Source organism: Vanacampus margaritifer, chromosome 6 (assembly GCF_051991255.1).
Source record: "Vanacampus margaritifer isolate UIUO_Vmar chromosome 6, RoL_Vmar_1.0, whole genome shotgun sequence".
In the NCBI taxonomy this organism is placed as follows: domain Eukaryota; kingdom Metazoa; phylum Chordata; class Actinopteri; order Syngnathiformes; family Syngnathidae; genus Vanacampus; species Vanacampus margaritifer.
The window spans coordinates 27,282,959-27,303,690 of record NC_135437.1 but is presented as its reverse complement, the minus strand read 5'-3'; the positions used below and the strand labels follow the sequence as shown (position 1 = coordinate 27,303,690).

Sequence of the window (20,732 nt, the reverse complement as noted above, 5' to 3'; positions counted from 1 at the left end):
TTGGGGTCACTTCCTGTTGATTTTAGGTCACTTCCTGTTGATTTTAGGTCACTTCCGGGTCACTTCTTTATCATATTCATCTATTATCTATCGTATTCCACTAACGCAATATTAACCAGAATGCCATATTTAGACTAGGGTTGACTTCACCCCCTTAACCTGGGTTCTGATTGAACCACAGTTTTTCTTTTTTTTCTTTGTTCCGAGAGAGCTCAGTATTGTTCATTCGGTAATTTTACTGATTTGACATGTCATCATCATTGCTCTCTCTTTTGTTTCCTTCTTTTTTTTGTATGTGGGTGAGTATGTGCATGTGTGTGTGTATATGTGTGTGTGTGCATGTGTGCGTGCGTGTGAGCGTATATATTCATTAGTTCAACTAAAACCTATTAAAAAATCCCATACCGTTCACCTAAACCGAATACTTCAGAATCCAGCTAGAGTCGTGAGGTTGTCAGGAGACCCGAGGAAGGATCAAAGAAAAGAAAGGAATCAATCTTTTTCTTTTTTCTGATTGCTGTAGTAATTGGCAGGGGCAGAACATATGATATATGTCATTATGGAGTGATGGGAGACATTGATGTGACAAACATTCATAAAAATAAATGAAAACACACTATATAGCCTGGACATAATTAGAATTTTTTATAAAAATACAATAAAAAAAAAACTATATTATTTGATATAAAGCATTATTTTTTAAGTAGTGAAAATAGTTACATTGCCTGGTAACAAGTTATTTTTTATGAAGTAATTTAATTGCTAACTCAGTTACTTTTTATTTGCAAGTAATGAGTAACTATAACTAACTACTTTTAGAAAGTAATGTTCCCAACACTTGGTTCAATTCTGGGGCTGTTTTCATGATATCTACTGGCCCTGGGTTCCATCTTAAGAGAACAGCAGTGGAAAGCTACGAGTTTGAAACTTTTTGCCAAAGTGAGATAGACTTTTTTTTTTTACCACCATCTCCAATAATTATCAAGTCGAGGCAGCAGGGTGTGCTCACGGTTACCACATTTGCTTCTTAGTTCAGCTGTTGAGGGTTTGATCCTTGGGTTTTTCTCCAGGAACTCCGGCTTCCTCCCATGTCCCCAAAACACGCAGGTTAGGTTTAATGAGGACTCTGAAAGGTGTGAACCCGGCGACCAGTACAGGGTGTGCTGTGCCTTTCGTCACAAGTCTCCGGCTCACCTGCAACCCAAATGAGGGTAAACAATAAGGAAAGGGTGGCGAGAGCAGGAGAGAAATTGTCTCATCACAGAATGTCCCTTTTCAAGATGCAATTTAGTGCGCTGCAACAATGTGTGTCTTCTCCAAATCTCCTAGCTAGATCAATGTCTCACAAAATGAAAACACAATATACATTTTGATCCACACGTCCCTGGGCGATGTCTAATTCGTTGTCCAAATTGAGTCCATAGATTTTAGCCTGTAGATGTAAAGTGCAGCAGTGAGTCCAAAGGTCTTTAACATCTCCCATGATGGACGCCAACAGGGCTTGAGGAGCATCGGACCGCCACCGCCATCCTCGCTCCACTTTCTCCACCAGCTCTTTGGGAAGAGTGTTTAGTTGCGCTTCCACAGGAGGCGTCGCCCCGCGGCCTCCTTGTCAGCTTCCCGACACGCTTTCATCTGTTCAAGAGCCCCCTGGTGCAAAGATACACTTTCCAACATCTGCTGATCGACATGGGCCCCACCTCAAACGGCTTCATACACACCACAACTAGCAATTATATATCATTATATATATATATATATATATATATATATATATATATATATTAGGGGTGTTAGAAAAAATCAATTTGGCAAAATATCGCGATATTACAGCACGTAATTTTCGAATCGATTCAATATGAGGCCGAATCGATTTTTAAACATCAATTTTTTAATGGAAATATTCAACAAAACGTCTTACTTAGGGTTAGGATTCACACATCAAGCATGGAAGAATGTTATATTAATGGAACATTAAGCCTTAATAGTTTATTTCAGTGCTGTTCAAACATAAAACACATTGCAGCCTGTTTGTTAAATGCAGTGGCTCAGTTATAAGTCACAATTTTCAGATCAATAAATACATTTTCATAAAAATCTTACTGAGTACAGGTACAAGTTTACTGATTTGTATGTTTTAAATTTGAGTAAAAAAATAAATAAATCGCAATAATCAATTTATAGATTCGGATCGGGATTAATCGGTATTGAATCGTGACCTATGAATCGTGATACGAATCGAAAGATACTAGGGAATTCACACCCCTAATATATATATAAAAAAAATTGTGGGGGGGGGGATTTTTGCGCCACTGCAGTACACTAACTTAAATGTGTAGTCTGTTGGATGAAAATCTGTGTTTTCATCTTCCTCATCAAGACTCCAAAGTCGTGATGGCGCCGTTTTGTGTTGGTTGTTATTAACCGAAGATGATATTTGACACTTGCCGAGATTGGCCGCTCTTTTCTCGTCACGAGATTTTGACAAATAGCGGCGCTGTGAAATAGCCCGAGGCGATGCTTTTAAAGTTGACAGCAGAGGTGTTCCTCCTCATCCTGATTGATCGGAGGCGCCTCAGCCGCGCCACTAATTTGTGTGAAATGCCGGATCAGGTGACAGCGGACGCTGATGAAAGGTTTTACTCTGGATGTGACACAGCCCATTACAAATGTTAACATTTACCTGAAGAATTACTTACTGAAAAGCATCTTTTCATTAGGACTTTTAGGACTCGTTTTGGAACGTTACGACGGATTATGCAATAAAGCCTCTTCAAACAATCATTGGATTGTAAAAGTAGGATGTTTTTCCTCTTAAATGTTATGATTTCATTCTGTGTCATCCATGCAAAATGACGGTTTTCTAATGTTATGGTGACTCTATTTTGTTGTTATGGGACTGCTGAAAGCAGCACATATTACTCTCCACCCTAGAAAATCCCGAGATTTTTCCGCAAAAATGCGGCCCGTACCGTAGATCGCACCGGGACAAATGAGGTATCAAACGATGCGGCTCGATCTGACTCGGTGCGGCATTACTTTTCTAGGAATTCCGAGTTACCATGGCGACGCAATTCCCCCAAAACTCCCAAAAAACTCCCATAGGAAATGGATGGAGAAAGGGGGAACAAATTACAGATCAAGCACCTTTTTCCAAGACACGCTGCGCACGCATACGTTATCCGACCGATACGAATTTTAGCTCATTTTGTAGGAATTTTTCCCATCTTTAGCTCAGTGTCAAAATCTTTTTTAAGGAATGAAAGCTCTCCCCCCCTGTGCGGGTTCAAAGACAGTGAGTGAATTAGGCTTCTACCGCACTCTGTTGACCAATTAACTTTAGAGTGGCGGGAAAAAAGAAAAGTCTACTTCTATTTGCAAAAGTTTCACTTCAACTCGTCACCATGGCCACAATCTTTGCTCACTAGACATCAAATTCTCACATTTTGTAGTCACGAGTGTCTTCTTTCAAACAAACTAACTTTTATTTGGCTAAGGTGTCATTTAGTACCTTTATTTTCACTTTAAGCGAGGACAAGTCGGACGAATTCGCCTATCTCTTCCATGTTAAATTCAGGCGCCTTTCGCTCTTCATTCCTGATAAATCATAAGTTTTCAACCTGCTCTCATTTGGTCATTTTTCATCCGATTAAAAAAGAAGAAGAACAGGAAGCGACTGTGCCGTGCGATAACATCTTTAGGAGTTTTCTTTTGTAATTCTTGATTAACCGTAGTGTTTCTTTAAAATAGCATTAATATTCGCTTCTTTAATTAACTCTAAAAAGATTTCTGTTTCGTCCTCCCCCCAAGCAAACCTAACTTTATCATCCGCCATTGCTTTGTGACTACAAACGTACGTGTGACATAATATATCATCAAAATGTGCAACATGTATCCGGTCTTGCCAGCGGTTATTCACAAAACCTGTTTTCATAGCAAAAATTCTCATTTTCTTTTTTTCGATACGCTTCAAAATCCACCCCCTCGAAACGTAAAAACTTTTTTGCGCATTTTGGGCCCTTTTTTGAATTTCTAGCGTTTGCAGTTTTATTTTCACATTTCTTGAAAATTCGAATAAAAATGGGTGTATGGGAACCCCATTACTGATTGCATTGAAAAATGTTATTTGAATTACATACACTGAATTTGTATTGTTGGAATAATTGCATTGAAAAACTGAATTTGAATGGTACAATTTGAATTTATTAGCTAGGAACTGAAGTCCAATAAAATTGAAACTGAATGTAAAATGCTGAAATCTATTTAAGTTTTTTTAAAACTATATTTGATTCTCACTACAAATGCAACTCTCTTCACTTTAATTTTTTTTTCAGATTCAAATTAGCTGTGGCAGACATTCCGCTACTTTAGGAATAGCAATCGATCACAGATACACCGATCTCCTTTTTGTTGTGATCTGTTCCTAATGCTGTCCTTTCCTAACCCTAACCCTAACACCATAATGGTGAACGGCTCCCGCGGAGTGAGGGAAGGGGCGGAGTTTTAAAACACTTCTCAGGCAGTTAATAGATTAGTTATCAAATCATTTTCAACACTTTGAATTGGCTAAAAATGTGTAAAAAATAACAGAAGACATGAGGACGAAACAATTTCTAGGTCATTCGGTTCATTGAGTAAGAACGCAGATAGCGAGTTGAAGGTGATGCAGCAAAGTGCTTTTTAATCAAGCCGAGAGCTTTCCAAGCTGTGAATTAACGAGCGGAGGTTGTAATCCTGCGCCGCCGCCGCCGCGCCGCACAGACTCCACTCGTCAGACGGCGGCTTGTTAGCGACGAGAGTGTCGGAGGTGAGTGCTTGTGTAAACTTGTGTATGATGGATCCAGCGCAAGCGCTCCAAAGCTGTCGGCTGCCACTTCTTATTGGCCGCGCCGTGCGTGCGTGCGCCGCGTCGGCCCGGCAGGCCCGTCTGCTGCTTCAATGGGCCGGGATGGAACTTCACGCTCCATTTGCACTTAAATACACTCTGTTTAATTTGATGTGCCCACCTTGACGCGGCTTGACACGCCGTGCCTTGCTCAGAGGCATTTAGAGAATCCTAGTTATACAGTATTTGCCTCAAATGGCTCAAATGTCTAATAAATGAGTAATAAATGTCTTAATTATACGCAAAAAAAAAAAAAGAGTGTGTAGGCTATAATAGACACCTATTGAAATGCATTATAAAATAAAATAAATATATTTTAAAAAATTATATTAAAATCAGCAAATCTGCAAAGCTGCATATAATTGATGGTCATTGAAATAAATAGGATAAAAAAAAAAACTTTAAAAAATCTAACAAAAAACACTGATAAATATTCAATATACGCATTCCACTAAACACAGCGGCAAATGAGAAAAAAAAAGGAAAAATATCTTTAAAAATATTGAAAATATGCGCAAATGTGTAAATCTGTATCGCATTGAAATGCATTGGAATTCTCTGAAAATGATCTCTTTTTATCATTTAAGTCTTTTTTTCATCATGACTACTTTCATACTTCAAAAATCCTTTGTTTCGTATTATGACTATTGTCGTGAGATGATCAACAATTGATGTGTCATTGCGACTATTTTCTAAAACTCTCTTAAAACCAAATGGCACAAATGGCAGCTGTGAGGCAAACGACACAAAGCGGCTCAACTACAACAAGGCAATAAGCAAAAAATACAATTAGAAGAGTTGAAATTGGCTTTCATTGAAAGTTGGAGCTAATTGGATTTGGCATCATTAAAGTGGCATTGGCCAGGCTGACGCGTTCAGAATCGATCATGAGGTCGGCACCTCTGACTCAGCAGGACGGCGAGAGGAAGACGCAGACGCTGATCGACGCTGGAGATTGTTGCGGCGGGTCTCGGCAACAGCACAACAAAGCTCATTTGAGGAGCGAGGAGCCACTTTGGACCCGAGGATGCGGCACGCTGGCGGCCCATTTTCTCCTCCCTTTCCCTCAGTTAATAATGCCGCGCGTTATTTTCCATGCAGATAGCCAGTGAGCGTGAAATCAATTTAAGAGCACAGGAGTGTGAGAACAAACTCGACCCGAGTGGAATGTCGGAATTTCAATATTTTCTCATTCAATAAAACATTCATGTGCTCGGTAATTTAATATACAGCCAGCCAGGGGGGGGGGGGGGCTTGGTTGGCGTCCGTCTTGACATTTTTGTTGAGGTTACACGGGGAAATCAAATTAAATTGGGAATTGGCTAAACCGCCGTGTGATGCATTAAATATATATGATCATAAATCAAGTGATTCCGTGTGGAACATCCATAATTTCGTGTCATATTTTCAATAATTAAACCTCAGGTACGAGTCTTTTCTTTTCATTAGAAATATGTGATTGCATCAGTATAAGCTCATGTTGAAGCAACAATTGGATTACTTTTCCAGGTTGTTCGAATCTGACAACCACTAAAAAACTGCATGTTTGTGATCATCTTCACTTTGCGTTATTTACCATTTTCAGTGTCAGATTTTTCATGCGCAGAAGTTGTGTGGTAGCTTGATCTAAAAGCTGTTGCCACAGTTAGCTTGAAATAGTAGCTTAGTTGCTTTACAAAGTACCTGTTTTAAAAAGTTACTTAGTTACTTAATTGAGTACTTGACTTTCAAAGCAACATAATTACTTTACTGTATACTTGATTTAAAAAGTAACAAAATTACTTTACTGATTACTTGAATTTTAAAGTAACTTAGTTACTGATTACTTGATTTAAAAAGTATATGAGTCGCTTTACTGAATACTTGATTTGAAAAGTAAATTAGTTACTTTACTGATTACTTGATTTTAAGAGTAACTTACTGAGAAGTAAATTTGTTATTTTACTGATTACTTTGCTTTCCAAAGTACCTGTTTTAAAAAATTACTTAGTTACTTAATTGAGTACTTGACTTTCAAAGCAACATAATTACTTTACTGTACACTTGATTTAAAAAGTAACAAAATTACTTTACTGATTACTTGAATTTTAAAGTAACTTAGTTACTGATTACTTGATTTAAAAAAGTATATGAGTCACTTTACTGAATACTTGATTTGAAAAGTAAATTAGTTACTTAACTGATTACTTGATTTCAAGAGTAACTTACTGAGAAGTAAATTTGTTATTTTACTGATTACTTGATTTTAAGAGTAACTTACTTATTGAGAAGTAAATTAGTTACTTTACTGATTACTTGATTTAAAGCAACACTAAGGAACTTTCCGTTTATGTTGATTATGGCGGCGCCATATGGACAAAAGCGGTAATGTTATACTTGAAGGAAGACCACATTTCCCATAAGGACAAGTGCATTGCCTTGTTTTTGAGCTCACGTGGACGAAGCAAAATATTTTGAATCGGATGAAAGATGTGGACTAGAATAACAAATGGGGAGAAGAAGAAGAAAAAGCATGTAGCTACTGAATAACAGATGGGTGAGTGCTCTTCAACATTCACACAATAATCGCTTAAATGCAACTACTGTAGAATGTCGGCCAGCTTCCATTTTCAACTCAATTCTGCCAGATGGGAAAATGTTTAGCAGGAGCCATTGGTCGAAAAATGAGATTTCCTGCCCCGTGGCTTGCAGCTCAGCGCTCTGTCAAGACTTGACACGTAAGGAGCAGGAAGTGTTGAAGGCTCTTTGTTCCTGTTGCTGTCTGTTTGCAAGCGTACGGTGTCTGGCAGTGAGCAAAGCTTTATGGCGCAAATGCTGAACTTTGCGTCGCCTCACATGAAGCAGTCAAATTAATTGGCAATATGCAAAGGTAGCGTGCATGTTTATTGCCGGAGAGACAAAACAATTAAACTATTTTCAAGGCGTCCCGCTAGCTAATTATATCACTTTGCAGAGAGTGACTTTAAAGGCTAATTTACCCTTTGTCAACCCGAAGACATGATCTTGTACCTCCGAAAATTTTAATTTTGGAATGGGTCCAAAAAAAAACATGAAAAATAAGGATCATACAGAGACAGAAATGAATGTCGGTACTTGCTAAAACGTGGCCTGAGATCATAGATAAGAAGGGATGACACGAGGAAGAGGGCGGACGAAAAAGAAAGTGACACGGCTCAAGCAATGCTCCCAAAGGGGAGCATAGTGTGAACCTGGAAAATAAATAAATAAACAAACTCGCATTTGCTTGATCATCCATAGCAACTATTCCAAAGTTTGTGATGTTGGCAATGTAATGTCTACAAAAAAAACATTTACACGTACCGGCAAATAAGCATGAACAGCTAATATGCTGCAAAGGTGGCTAATATTGAATGCTAATATTGTTGCTTTCAAATAAATTGTGGCAACATACAGAGAGGACTGTAGGGCTTTTTTTCTGCTAGGTAGCCTCGCTGACACTTTTCCGCATGCAAAACACAACTTTTGCATAATTCTCCTTCAAAAAAATGACTTTTTTTTTTTTTTTTGCCGTACTTGGTTGTCCTAGAAATCACAGCAACGTGAACTCCCTCGTTATTCTGCACACCTTTCATCTGATTTGAGCTCCCCTAAAAAGCAGGCAGAGCTCACATGCATGTTGATCACACGCCGTCCGTCCTCCATGTTAATGTTGCAAGTCGCCTCTTTTGCCAAACGGTAATGATGCGACTGGTCATTATGTGAATGCGCTCGCTACGCCTCGGAACAGCCTGAAAGCCCGCCACCATTTTCATGGGCTCATTTTGGGGATTATGGGATGATTTCCCCCCCCACCCCACCCTTCTTCTTTTGCACCTTTGAAAATGCTGGCAGATGGCACGAGGCGATGTTTTGACACGCCAGCTGATAGCACATCACGCATTCATACATGTGCAGCACATTGCACACATGGAGAGTGGAAAAAAAAAAGTACAACTAACGATGGATATTTATCTGGATGATAAATTGATGAAAAGTTGACACGCCAAAAAGGTTTTTTACTTGGTATGACATGCTTATCCCACCCAACAATCACAGAAATGTGATAAATTACCTCGTAGACAAACACTTTGATATTATGTGTCATCTGGTTTTGAGCATTTTGACTGATCTTGCAAAAACTACCTTTTTCTAGCTAAGGACGCCGACATCTCATCAATACAATTATTCCTCAATCTCAGCACTGCCTTTGACACTGTCGATCATAACGTACCATTAGAAGTCCTGGAAACAGGCTCAGAACTTTCTTGGTTTAGATCTTTGCTCATTGAGAGGACGCATTATGTAATCCATCGCAATTGTAAAGTCACCTGATGAGTCCCTGATGTGGCTTCTTTAGTCCCTCTAACTCTGGCTCCCTTTGGATCTGTAAAAATATTTTTAGACAAAATATTCTTTGAACGAATTAATGATTAAATTAAAGAGAAATAATTAAATATCCTAAAAATGTCAAGAGTCGAAATTTTTAAGTTGTCAGAAAGAGAGGAATAGTAATAGTAATCATTTTTAAAGGCTGACCATGAAATGTCAAAAACAAAAGAAATTCCCAAATTACTATAAAAAAATGTCCGCAAAATAGTTAGAAAATTGGTAGCAAAAAAAGGCAGAAAAAATAAAATGTCAAAAAGATGAAGAAAAGGGCCATAAAATTACCAATTACCTGAAATTAAACAAAAAACAAAATAATTAAATATTCAAAAAATATCAGTCCAAATTTTTAAGTAGTCAGAAAGAGAGACAAAAGGTAGACAAACAAAGTTTTTTTTAAATACCATAAAATGTCCAAAAATCAAGAGGAATAGTAATAGTATTTTTTTTTTAAAGGCACAAAAGAACACATTTAAAGGCTGACCATGAAATGTCAAAAACAAAAGAAATTCCCAAATTACTAGAAAAAAAAAATGTCCACAAAATTGTAAAATAGTTAGAAAATTGGTAGCAAAAAAAGGCAGAAAAATCAAATGTCAAAAAAATGAAGAGAGGTAGAAAATTACCATATGGCCATAAAATTACCAATTATCAGAAATTTTACAGAAAGGCAGAAAAGTCAAAAAATTTATGAAAAATAAAATAAAAAAAACTAGAAATTAATATTTTATTACATACATTTATTTATATATTTTTAGACAAAAAAGTTTTTAAATGAATTAATGATTAAATTAAAAACAAATAATTAAATATTCAAAAAATGTCAGTCCAAATTTTTAAGTTGTCAGAAAGAGAGATGAAAGGTAGATGAAAAGTTTTTTGTTTTTTTAACGTGGAAAAATCAAGAGGAAAAGTAAAAAATTACCATAAAATGTCCATGACATTTCCCAAAAATGTCAGAGAGTTGAATAAAAAAGGCACAAAAGAAAACATTCAAAAACTTAGAAATGAAATGTCCAAAAACAAAAAAATGGCTATAAAAATGTCCACAAAATTGACAAAAATGTTAGAAAATCGAATTAAATGTTTTTGGGTCAAGGCTGATTTTTGGTTGTTTATCTTTTTACACAGTAAAGGTTGCTGACCCCTGTTCTAGCCCAGCCATCAAGGAAGATATTATTCACCAGCAAAACGCGGGTGTGAGATTGTTTGCGCTGCGTGTGACCTTCATCAGCGCAACACCTGACATATGTCAACACGTCCAACCCTGACACGCCGCATATTCACTTCCAATTGGCCGAGCGTGAATGAGCGAGCGTAACTCTCCTCCATCTTATCATCAGCTGCTAAGTGATGGAATATAGAGGTCAGCGTGTGCGCCGGCAGAGACGTGACATGCTTGGGCACCGCGGGATAATAACCGTCCGCAATCCAGCCCTTCGCTATTCGCTTTCTCCCCATCGGATCATGAGAGGGGATCAGACGGACGGATTTTTTTTTTCCTCTCCCCTGGATGGTGAGGGGGAGGTGAATTTAATGTGGCTCTCAGGAAGCCATTTCCCAGACCTCACCTCAATGCCTCCGTTTCAAGGTCAAACCACGAGAGCGTGTGACTTCGTGTGATGATTTCTGCAGTTTATAGCAGCAGATACGACGTCTATTATTAGACTCTTAGCACCGTCACTGAGTTCCGGTGCTGTGTTGTTGTCATTAGTTGAGTAGCTAGAGGGCAGGGGTCACCGCATGAGTAGCACACGGGCCTGTTCCATGATAGCGCTCCAGCGATGGGGCATTGTGATTTTATAGGAACGTTCTATAAGTGATCATTTGAAAATGTCAACAATGGGAAAGATTTATAGCGCTGCATAATCGTATTTATCGGATTCCTAATTATTGTGAGACGTCGTTAACATGATCAGTGTCAAAAAATAAAATCTGCGTGATTATTAATACCAATTATTGCTGCCACTGACAAATCTTTTTAGAATCTATTATCCTATCAATGACTCAAATAATCGCCCTCCTCCCCATTTTGAGGCAGAAATGTTTGCGTTGACCAATTTTTGTGCTTGCCTGAGCCAATTTTAAATGTAATTTGAGCAGATTTGTAATTTGAGATATGTGTGTCAAAATAAATGATAGCCCTTCACACTAATCAATAGCAGTTACTCAATTCGTTTCTGAGCGAGGGTATTTATTTTTCTTATTTGTTTTCTTTTTTAGGCATCTGCTATATACGCTACATACAGAACCGCTATATGAGTGGTTCTCAAACTTTTTATAAGTACCACTTAAAAAAAATATATATAATAATACTTTGTTTTCCAAGTGCCACCATGAACAAAAGATGTTATTCCCACTATATAATTGTAAACCACTTACATTGTTTGAACATTAACAGTGCATTTAAACTACGAAAATAATGATACAATTAATATGTATTGATATGTTTAGTTAAATGAAAAATTGTAACTGAATAAATCTTTTAAAACAGTCAGTCAATGTAAAGGTATTGGACTTCAAAGTTAAACACAATTGAACTGTATTTAAGCGATTCTTTCGCGTACCACTAGAGGGAGCCGGTATAACATGAGAAGCATAGCCGTATGTATATATCTATATGTCATGTGACCAGCAGTTGACTAATCACAGCGTGACCAATCACGCTTGGTCAACTGCTAGTCACATGACATACGGACGCCATCTTGTTACCCTGCTGAAACATTGAGTTAGCCAAACTCTCTCTATTTACAGCTCTGACGATTAGTATGATAGTAGTCGGCAGCATGAGCAGTGGCTCATTTGCATGAGACAGGACTATAGGGTGATTTAAATAATGAGTGAAAATTGATAAAAAAATAAATGTAAATTCATAAATAAAAAAATAAGAGTATATTGATGAAAATAATTGACCTAAAAATATCCAAAGTAAAATGTGCCCATGTTACAGCACTGCGTGGAATATATATATATATATATTTTGTCCCTCTAGTTTTTCAAAAAGCTCATTTCCAACATACATAAATAGACAAATACTTTTTTGTGTGTAAAAGATGTCAATGTGAAAATAACATCAGTTTACTGAATACAGAATCTCTGTTCAAAATGACTTGACTTGGATTCCATTTACGCAACGCAACGTACTCGAAGCTTATGCGGGCTCGACACCATTGGTGTATGACACATTTATATTCATTTCTATACTAGCTCTCAGAATTGTTTTCACCTCTCTCTCACACCCGCACACACACACACACACGCAAACCAGGAGCCGCATGTCATCCTGCAGCCGCTACATCTGTTCCTGTATGCAGCACATCTGCTTTGCATGCCGAGAGGGCGTAGCAGCGGTTCTATTTGCCTTGCATGGCGCGCTACGACACACTGCGGCCACCCGCCACCCTCGTCTGCCTCGGCGGATCAAAATGGATGCATCTCCACAGAGTGGCTCCAACCTACTGCCTCGGGTTGTACCTTTGTGGCGTTGGCTTCGTCGTGCCGGCACAACCTTCACACATTTTAATTGTTGTCAGTATTTAAATGTAAACATGAAACTGGAGCACAGGCTAGTTTTGCTAAAGCGAGGTACATATGTGTGTATAATGTCAGAGCTCGTCTGACAACTAAAAGGTTTGCAAACCAAAGTACGTTTTCCATTTAAATTAGTAAAAATATGATTAATCCCTTCAAGACCCAGAAACAAGTTTATTTTTATGGAGCAGATTAATGGCATTTTCATTCATTTCAATGTGGAAGGTTGATTTGAGATACAAGTATAGGAATGGAACGGAATACATTTGTAAATTAAGGTACCACTGTACTCTCTTTGTTATTCTAACAGTAATATGATTAGGCTTCCTAATAAATCTATTTTCTAGGGGAGTCAAGCCGATCATTTTTTAAAATTGTTCATTCACGATTAATCGCAAATTTTATATCTAAATGTACAATAAAAAATATTTTTAAAAATGATACTCTTGCCAACATAAAAATGGAAAAAAATGTTAAACTAATAGAAAGATGGCTGCATCTTGTAGTCATTGATACAGTAATTTCATAATAATTCATAAACTTGAGTTGAATTAAAAAAAGATGTACTGTACAGTAAAAAAATTAGTGTGATATTGGTTTGTGTCAAGGTCATTTTTCTGCCTCTAGATGGCATAATTGCATTTGTAAGACGTTGACAGCGTTCATAACATAACGCTCAGACATTTCATTCATTCAATTTACATTTTTAAAACTACATTATATATATATATATGCATCATTTATCAATTTAATTATTTATTAAAATTATTTATTACTGCTAAATTTTGACACAGACGTGGCTTTCCAAGTAAACACTCTAAAAACAGTTGGGTCAAAAGTAACCCAATTATGGATAAAAAATGGACCGATCCACTTTAAGGGTCGCTTTATACAAAATCCCCCCATTTTTTTATTTACCCAAGTAAAGGATCTAACCAATATTTAGAAGATGTTTTACCCTAGAAGACCCATTTCTTGACTCAAATTGACCCAAGTAGAGGAACGGTCCATTTTTGACCCATAGTTATTTTATTTTTAGAGTGAGGGGTGGTCATTAATCGTGCATTTTAAAAAAAATTGTGATGTTAAAGGAAGCTTAAATTAACTTCAATTAGATGACACCCCTACTATTTTCACTTTCTTTAGTAGCCACACTGACGGCTACTATTGAGCAAAATCCCCATCCAAAGATTCCTGACTATGATTACCCTGACTTTGTCGCAAGAGATGACAAAATGTTGAAATTTGGTCCGATGATGTGTTTGTGTATGCCCGCCTTATAGCTAACGATCACGTTAGCAACCTTTGCTTTGGTGCTTCAAATCCGCATCACTGACTAGGAAGCTCGGATCACACAGCTTGAACGCATTGCTTCTACAAAGGCGGTCTTTGTGGTGGGCCAACATGTTTGCCAATACACACACATACGCACACAAAACTCGCCACCCCACACACTCACAGCCTGTGATCTTCTCTTGGGGAAAGGTAACAACATGGCAGTCAGCTATGCCTAAAGCTAATTTAAGCACTCCATTAATTCCCACAAGTGATTGTCGTCTGCTTAGGTTTAACGCTGGTGAGACGTGACGCCGGAAACAAACCAAAACATACTGAACGACAACATATTTAACATAAACGCGATCCGTATTAACAAATATAATAATGTTCATTATGGATTGACGCTGTGTCTCATTAAATTGTGTACACAATGAAGTGCCTCAATATGCATCATGAGAAGACATCCTTCTGTCGTGCTTTTTTCATTGGAAATCCAGTTAACCCGAAGTTGAAAAATCTCGGGGCGCTAATTTCTGACCCGCCAAACTTCTCGTTCTGTCTCCCTCTGCTGGTCATTATTTTTCATATTTCTTGGACGTGTTGTGATTATAAAGACAAATTTCTTGTGTATGTTTACGTACTTGGCCAATAAATCTGATTCCGAACAAATCGACACTATGCGTGATGTCGATGTGAAACAGAAAAGCAGATCTGGTCAGCTTAGTGGGGGGGGGGGGGGGCTGTGTGCAAAATGACTGGAAGGGCCGACCCAGGGCTGCCAGGGTGCGAAATTTAAATTCATGATGGTGCTTTGAGATATGAATTAAATTTGTTGTATCGCAAATCATCTTTCCCCATTGAAATGAATGGAAATGCCATTAATCCGTTCCAGCCTCCCAGAAGAAAAAAAAAGTGTTGTTTTTTTTTTTAATAAGGAAAATAGCATTCTGGAACATTCACCTTTATAAAATCATACAGTAATATTAAATTATATCAACATTCATGTTGTCTATCTGGCTGCAGTTTATGAAACAAACAACCCTGATGGATGGATGGATGGATGGATGGATATGGAGAATTTCCCCCTTGGCATCCCGTGTCCCGTTCCCCGCCCCGTTTAAGAGACCACCTGGGGGACCTGATTCATATTCATCTCTGCTTTTTGATATTCATGGTGAGAATCAACAGTGTGTTTGTTTGAAATGCAACAGGGGAGACTCAACATAGGGAATAACAAAGCAAAATTAGGGCAACACAACAGTGAGTGCAGCAGACACTATTCACGGAAAATCCATTTAGTTTGCGATCCGTGAGTCTGGACTAGCTGATGGATTGGGAATTCAAAGTAATACAGGTTTTCTTTTTGCGAAAACAACCTGAAAACAACTCAAGACTGGCGGGGTGGGGGGGGGTGTTATTTTGGGGGACAAGCTAACTTGCTGAAAATTTGAATGCAGAAATGGACACTCCTGCGGTGCCTTACAAGTTTAATTAGCTCCGTGAGCACACTCAAAACACGCGTATCATAAATGATCTTTCACCACTGAAATGAATAGAAATGCCGTGAATCCATTCCAACCTCACCCAAAAACATCAAGCATCAAAACAGCACGCTATAATGTTGTACTTCATAAAAACATAATGAAATGGAATGTAAAAGAATTAAACCGTTTAATGATTTAATTCGATTCATTCTGTTGCTCCTTTGCGTGTGCTTGCCTTGGCCACCTGGGGGCAGTATAATACAGTCATACAGATAAACAAAGAATGGCTCTTCTTCGTTTTTCTGTGCTCAAGGTACCACTTTTTTTCACAGAAGAATACAAATGTTTTGAATGCAAGTACTGTAACAGTGTCTACATGAATTGGTCTATCATTTGTGTTCAAATATCCGTCACTTAAAGGGCTAAGTATCAAACTGTAGATGCTAATCTTTAGCATGTCAGCATTAAGCTTACAGGGTCTTTTTAAAGACAGTTTTTTGGCATTTTCATTCCACAACACAACAACAATTGTCTTTGTTTCATGTTTTAAGCTGCGCTTTAAAGGCTTGATGCCCCTGTTTTGAAGAATTGTTCACTTTTTGCCAAAATACCACTTGACCTGACTTGAGTTCACTTACTGCATCCATACAACGCTTGTATCTCAAGTTTGCGCTCTCAATCGGAGTAAATAAATGAATACATAAGTAATCAACTGAATAATGCCTCATATCTCTAATAGATCGGGTGACCAGCATCACCAGTTTCCCTTTTTTCAAGACGGTAATCTTTTATGAACCGTGCGTTTGTGATAAATGACTGAATTGAAATTAAGCCATAAAAAAAGCAAAATGTTCTGCTGAGTGTAATCTCTTGACTTGAGCATAATGCTTTTAATAAAAAGTGCTCTGCAAAGAAAAGTCATCCGCTGTTGCTGTTCGGCACCTTTTGAGGGAAAACATTCACCGTTAATTTGAAGAAGAAAAGCACTTGAGGCTATCTTTTTTTTTTTTTTTTTTTTCCAGTGGGAGAACTACACAAAACAACAGACCAATTCAGTCCCTCAATGAAAACGCGTTATCATGTAATAGGGCAGGGCGATAATAATTGCTATTATTGTACTAAAAACTATTGCTACTCAAATTAGCTTCATAGCCTGGTGGTCATGCCGACTTCTCCCTGCACATTGAGCAGTTTATTCTTGAACATTCCATTTTTTTGAGGTTTTGTCTTTTTGCTTTGTTTACAATATGTAATTCCAGCCTGTTACATTTTTATTATGCTACATCCAACACCTTTGCTGCCTTGTTATCTTCATCCACAAACGGTGAACACGCATCTCCCTTATCACTTCATTGTATTCATTTTTTATCCTTTTTTTTTTAATTATATTTTTTTTACTGGTGTAACCTGGGATCTCAGGTGTCATATTTCGTGCCATATCAGGTGGTAATAATGTGTGTTGGTGTGTTGCAATTCCTTTCATCCTTGAAATATAAGCTTTAAATATAACTTGAAAGAACAGCCACAAATTAACTGAGAAGCAAAGTAAACTAAGAATATATTAGAATACTGACATTAAAAGTAAATAAATAAAGAAAGAAAAATAAATTCCTGCTGTGCACACGATGGCCTCTTAGGGGCAGTGTGGTGTCGTGCATGTACGTGCACACAATGAAATAAGAGAAGAAGAAAGTTGGACCTGAGCTCTAGTAACTTTTTTTTCTTTCTTTCTCAGATTTGCAAAGAATATGCGCCTTTGAGTATTGTTTTGTTATGTGTGTATGTGTTTCTACAGCTTGTGTGTGTGAATATTTGTTATTTGAAGGGACATTACTTCGCGGAGGTCGATGCTAATTTCCTGTTAGCATGTCAATGGGATTTTACAATAGCTTTAGCATTAGCACTGGCGATATTTTCAAAGCTAAGCACTTATTGTATTTAAACAGTGAGTGTAATACTTTTTGTTGTGTATAAAATTTTACAATAAACTAAAACTAGGGTGTCATTAAGCAGCTTAAAGCACACTAAGGGTAATAAGCAACTAAAAACGATAGTATATTTTTGTAAATTAATTCAGTTCTCACCACCAATTTGGAACCCTGACAAAGAGATGAGACGTTCGGATGTCTGTGATTCCACTCAGCGGGTGATCGATTGATGTGTCTCGAAGTTTATTTAATCAGAGCTCTGCGAAGTAATGATTGCAAAAAAAGGAAAGTTTTTGTGTGTGTGTTTTTTTTTTTTTTGGCCCAATGAGACAAAAACCTCGATCAATCACAATCAGATGGCGCTGAGCGCCACTGCTGACCCAATTTACTGGAGGGAACTTGGAAAATGTGAGGAAAGGAAATCACAATTTGTCTTGACCTGCTGACATGACGCCTGGTCACTGATTGACTTTCCTCAGCCTTTCATTTCATAAGGTTAAGTTAGCGCAGATGAAAAATGTGCTTTCACATTGACGCGGTGGGCGGCGACTTAACCTAAGTCAACCTTAAACATTTCTTAACAATACTATGTTATATGTGACCTCACTAGTCTAAACATGTCATTCTGATTAATATTACATTTGAGTTATAAAGCAAAACCCAGCCATTTTTACCCATCTCAGGTGGCGGCCATTTTGCCACTTGCTGTCGACTGAAGATGACATCAATGTTGCTCAGGGCTGAGACAACGCCATGCCTGTTTTATGAAGCTGAGCTGTGATTGGTTGTTACCTGAGACCTGATCAACTGTGACGTCGTCTTCAGTCGACAGCAAGTAGCAAAATGGCCGCCTTCTGAGATGAATAAAAACGGCTGGATTTTACTGCTTAACTCATATTCCACTAACGCAATATTAACCACAATACAATATTTAGACTAGTGGGGCTGCATAGAACATATTATTGTAAAAAATTGTTAACAGGTTAACTTGCGAGCAGAAGAACTTTTTTTATATATGCGTTATTTTTGGCAAGAATGGATCATCAGTTTGTTAGAGGAAGGGGAAGTGCTTCGGAATCCGAGATATAACAATCGTTGGCTAATTGATACGACAATATCAATTGTCTTTGTGAAAGCAGATGTTCCGTTGTTATGATCCGATCCCGAGAACACGACGTTCTTTTTCCTTTTCCGGCCCTTGATCATTTTGCCAAGGCGGAATCTATTTGTTTTGAACGCCGGCGCTTCCACCGGTGAAGCTCCAGCCGGCCTCGTTGGGTTTTTCTCGAGGAGGCGACGCCGGCAGCGTACGCGGCGTGAACCGTTGAATAATGAGCACAGCCAACAACAAAAGAAACAACGGGAGCTTTAACTTGTCTATTTTTTGGTTTTTCAAACAATCCTAATGCAACTTCATCCCATGGGCTGGCAACACCGTTGCTGGTAGCGCACTTGTAATGGGTTTGTTGTTCCGGTCGGATCCATTAAGTGGAAGCTCAGGGCTGCCTCAAGCTAGTTGTGCTGTGTAAACAGGAGTATAATAAAGAGCATCTGGTGCCGAACGCCCGCCGTCGCACCTTGATGGAGCAGACAAATGAATAATAACGACGGAGGGGGAAAGCGACTTTATTCACATGGCACGCGTTGAGGAAAAAAAAAAAAAAAAAAAGCACTGCTGTTTTGTGATTTAGCCTTGGATACAATGTGCATTCACACGAAGGTTGTTTGGAAAAGTCACACTTAACATTTAACACTACTTGCTTCTTCACCATGTGTCAAAATAATGTCACATATGATCCCATGCAAAAGTTCTAGTAAATTTCCATTACAGGTCTCTACTTATTTGGATGCTCTGTGACAGATGTCATACATGTCAGTCCATCCGGAGTTAAAATGTGGACTGTAGTGTGACATTAGCGACATTAGCGTGTGTGTGTGTGTGTGTGTGTGTGTGTTCAGATGCCTCCCGTTTGTACCGCCAACGCCGTTGTGATGAGTGTTGAGATTCTTCTGCCTAGATTTAGTCATAACTGTTTCAATTTACTTATTTTCTCAGTAGAACTTTTATCTGTGGATGTGTCTTTGTAAGTGCTGTCACAATTTCTGCTCATGTCATCATGTCTAAAGGACCTCATCTGTTTCCACATGGGCCGGTGTCTGGGGTTGAACTCAATGTGTATTGGATGATATGCTGTAAAAGTGTAAAAAGTCTTATCTATTTACGATTGTCGACGTGTATTGAACTCAGGGCTGGGGGATTTTCAAGATAGTATAAGAATGCTGCGAGTCCGCTGAAAAAGACACACTAGCGAGAGGACTGCAGCCATTTGTCTGTAAACCGTGTCCAGAATATTCTGTAACATAAATCCTTCGAAGGACCTGTTCACCGATCTCCGGTCTGTATTCAGAAAATCAACAATCTCTCTACCCGAACAACAACGCACACGCCGAAGACAAAGAGTGTCATTCCAACATGAGGCAACATGGCGCGGTTGCACAGAAGGTGCACAACACGTAACCCCACACGTACACTGGCAACTTTACAGCGAGTCGCCACTATTTTTAGATCTGCTCGTTAAATATTAATTACCGGTGTGGTGTCACTGTAGCAACCACCTTGTGACATGTGCATGTGTTAATAGCGTTTATCGCCATGTGTTTTTTGTGGTAATAAATTGTTATTGTTTTTTTTATCATAACATGTCTATCTCCTGGAAAATTTGACAGTGGCTTTACCACCTTTTTTGCGGTGGCGTGCTCAACTTGGAAATGAAAGTTAGCCAGGCATGCTTGCTAATCATACCTACTAAAATTGTTAAGAATAATGACATTTAACACGTACTGAAACTGTAAATGGATGTATAATTGGCTTTTAATTGAGACATATTTCTTAACACACCAATGCCTCATTTGGTGTGTTAGTCAAGAGTCTTTATCAATAGGAAAAGCTAGCTAGCCAAGTTAGTTATTGTTAGCACAAATCTGCTAGCATACCAACTGGTTCAGGGACTGTAGTAAATGTAAATGCAGAACAGATTGTAAAATTAAAAGGGAATGATAGATAGATAGATAAACAAGTTAGATCAATGTTGATTCATGAATAAAAAGAATTCGCTTACTTTATTTCTCAACATCAGCAGTCTGCTAGAAAATTCATATTAGCTTGTTGAGTTTGCTAACGTCAGTGCTGACTTTTTTTCCATTGCTAAAACTAAGTTTACCAAGTTTAAACACTGTAGT

The 20,732-nt window shown here is 38.1% G+C and overlaps 1 long non-coding RNA gene across 1 annotated transcript in view; it reads right to left on the bottom strand.

Moving 5' to 3' along the window:
• Positions 1-461: 461 nt before the first annotated feature.
• The window catches only part of LOC144053999 (uncharacterized), a 161,787-nt gene continuing 141,516 nt past the window's right edge, over positions 462-20,732 (bottom strand). The window contains exon 5 of the long non-coding RNA XR_013294575.1: positions 462-1,194. This is a non-coding gene — a long non-coding RNA (uncharacterized LOC144053999). The remainder of the gene's footprint in view (positions 1,195-20,732) is intronic.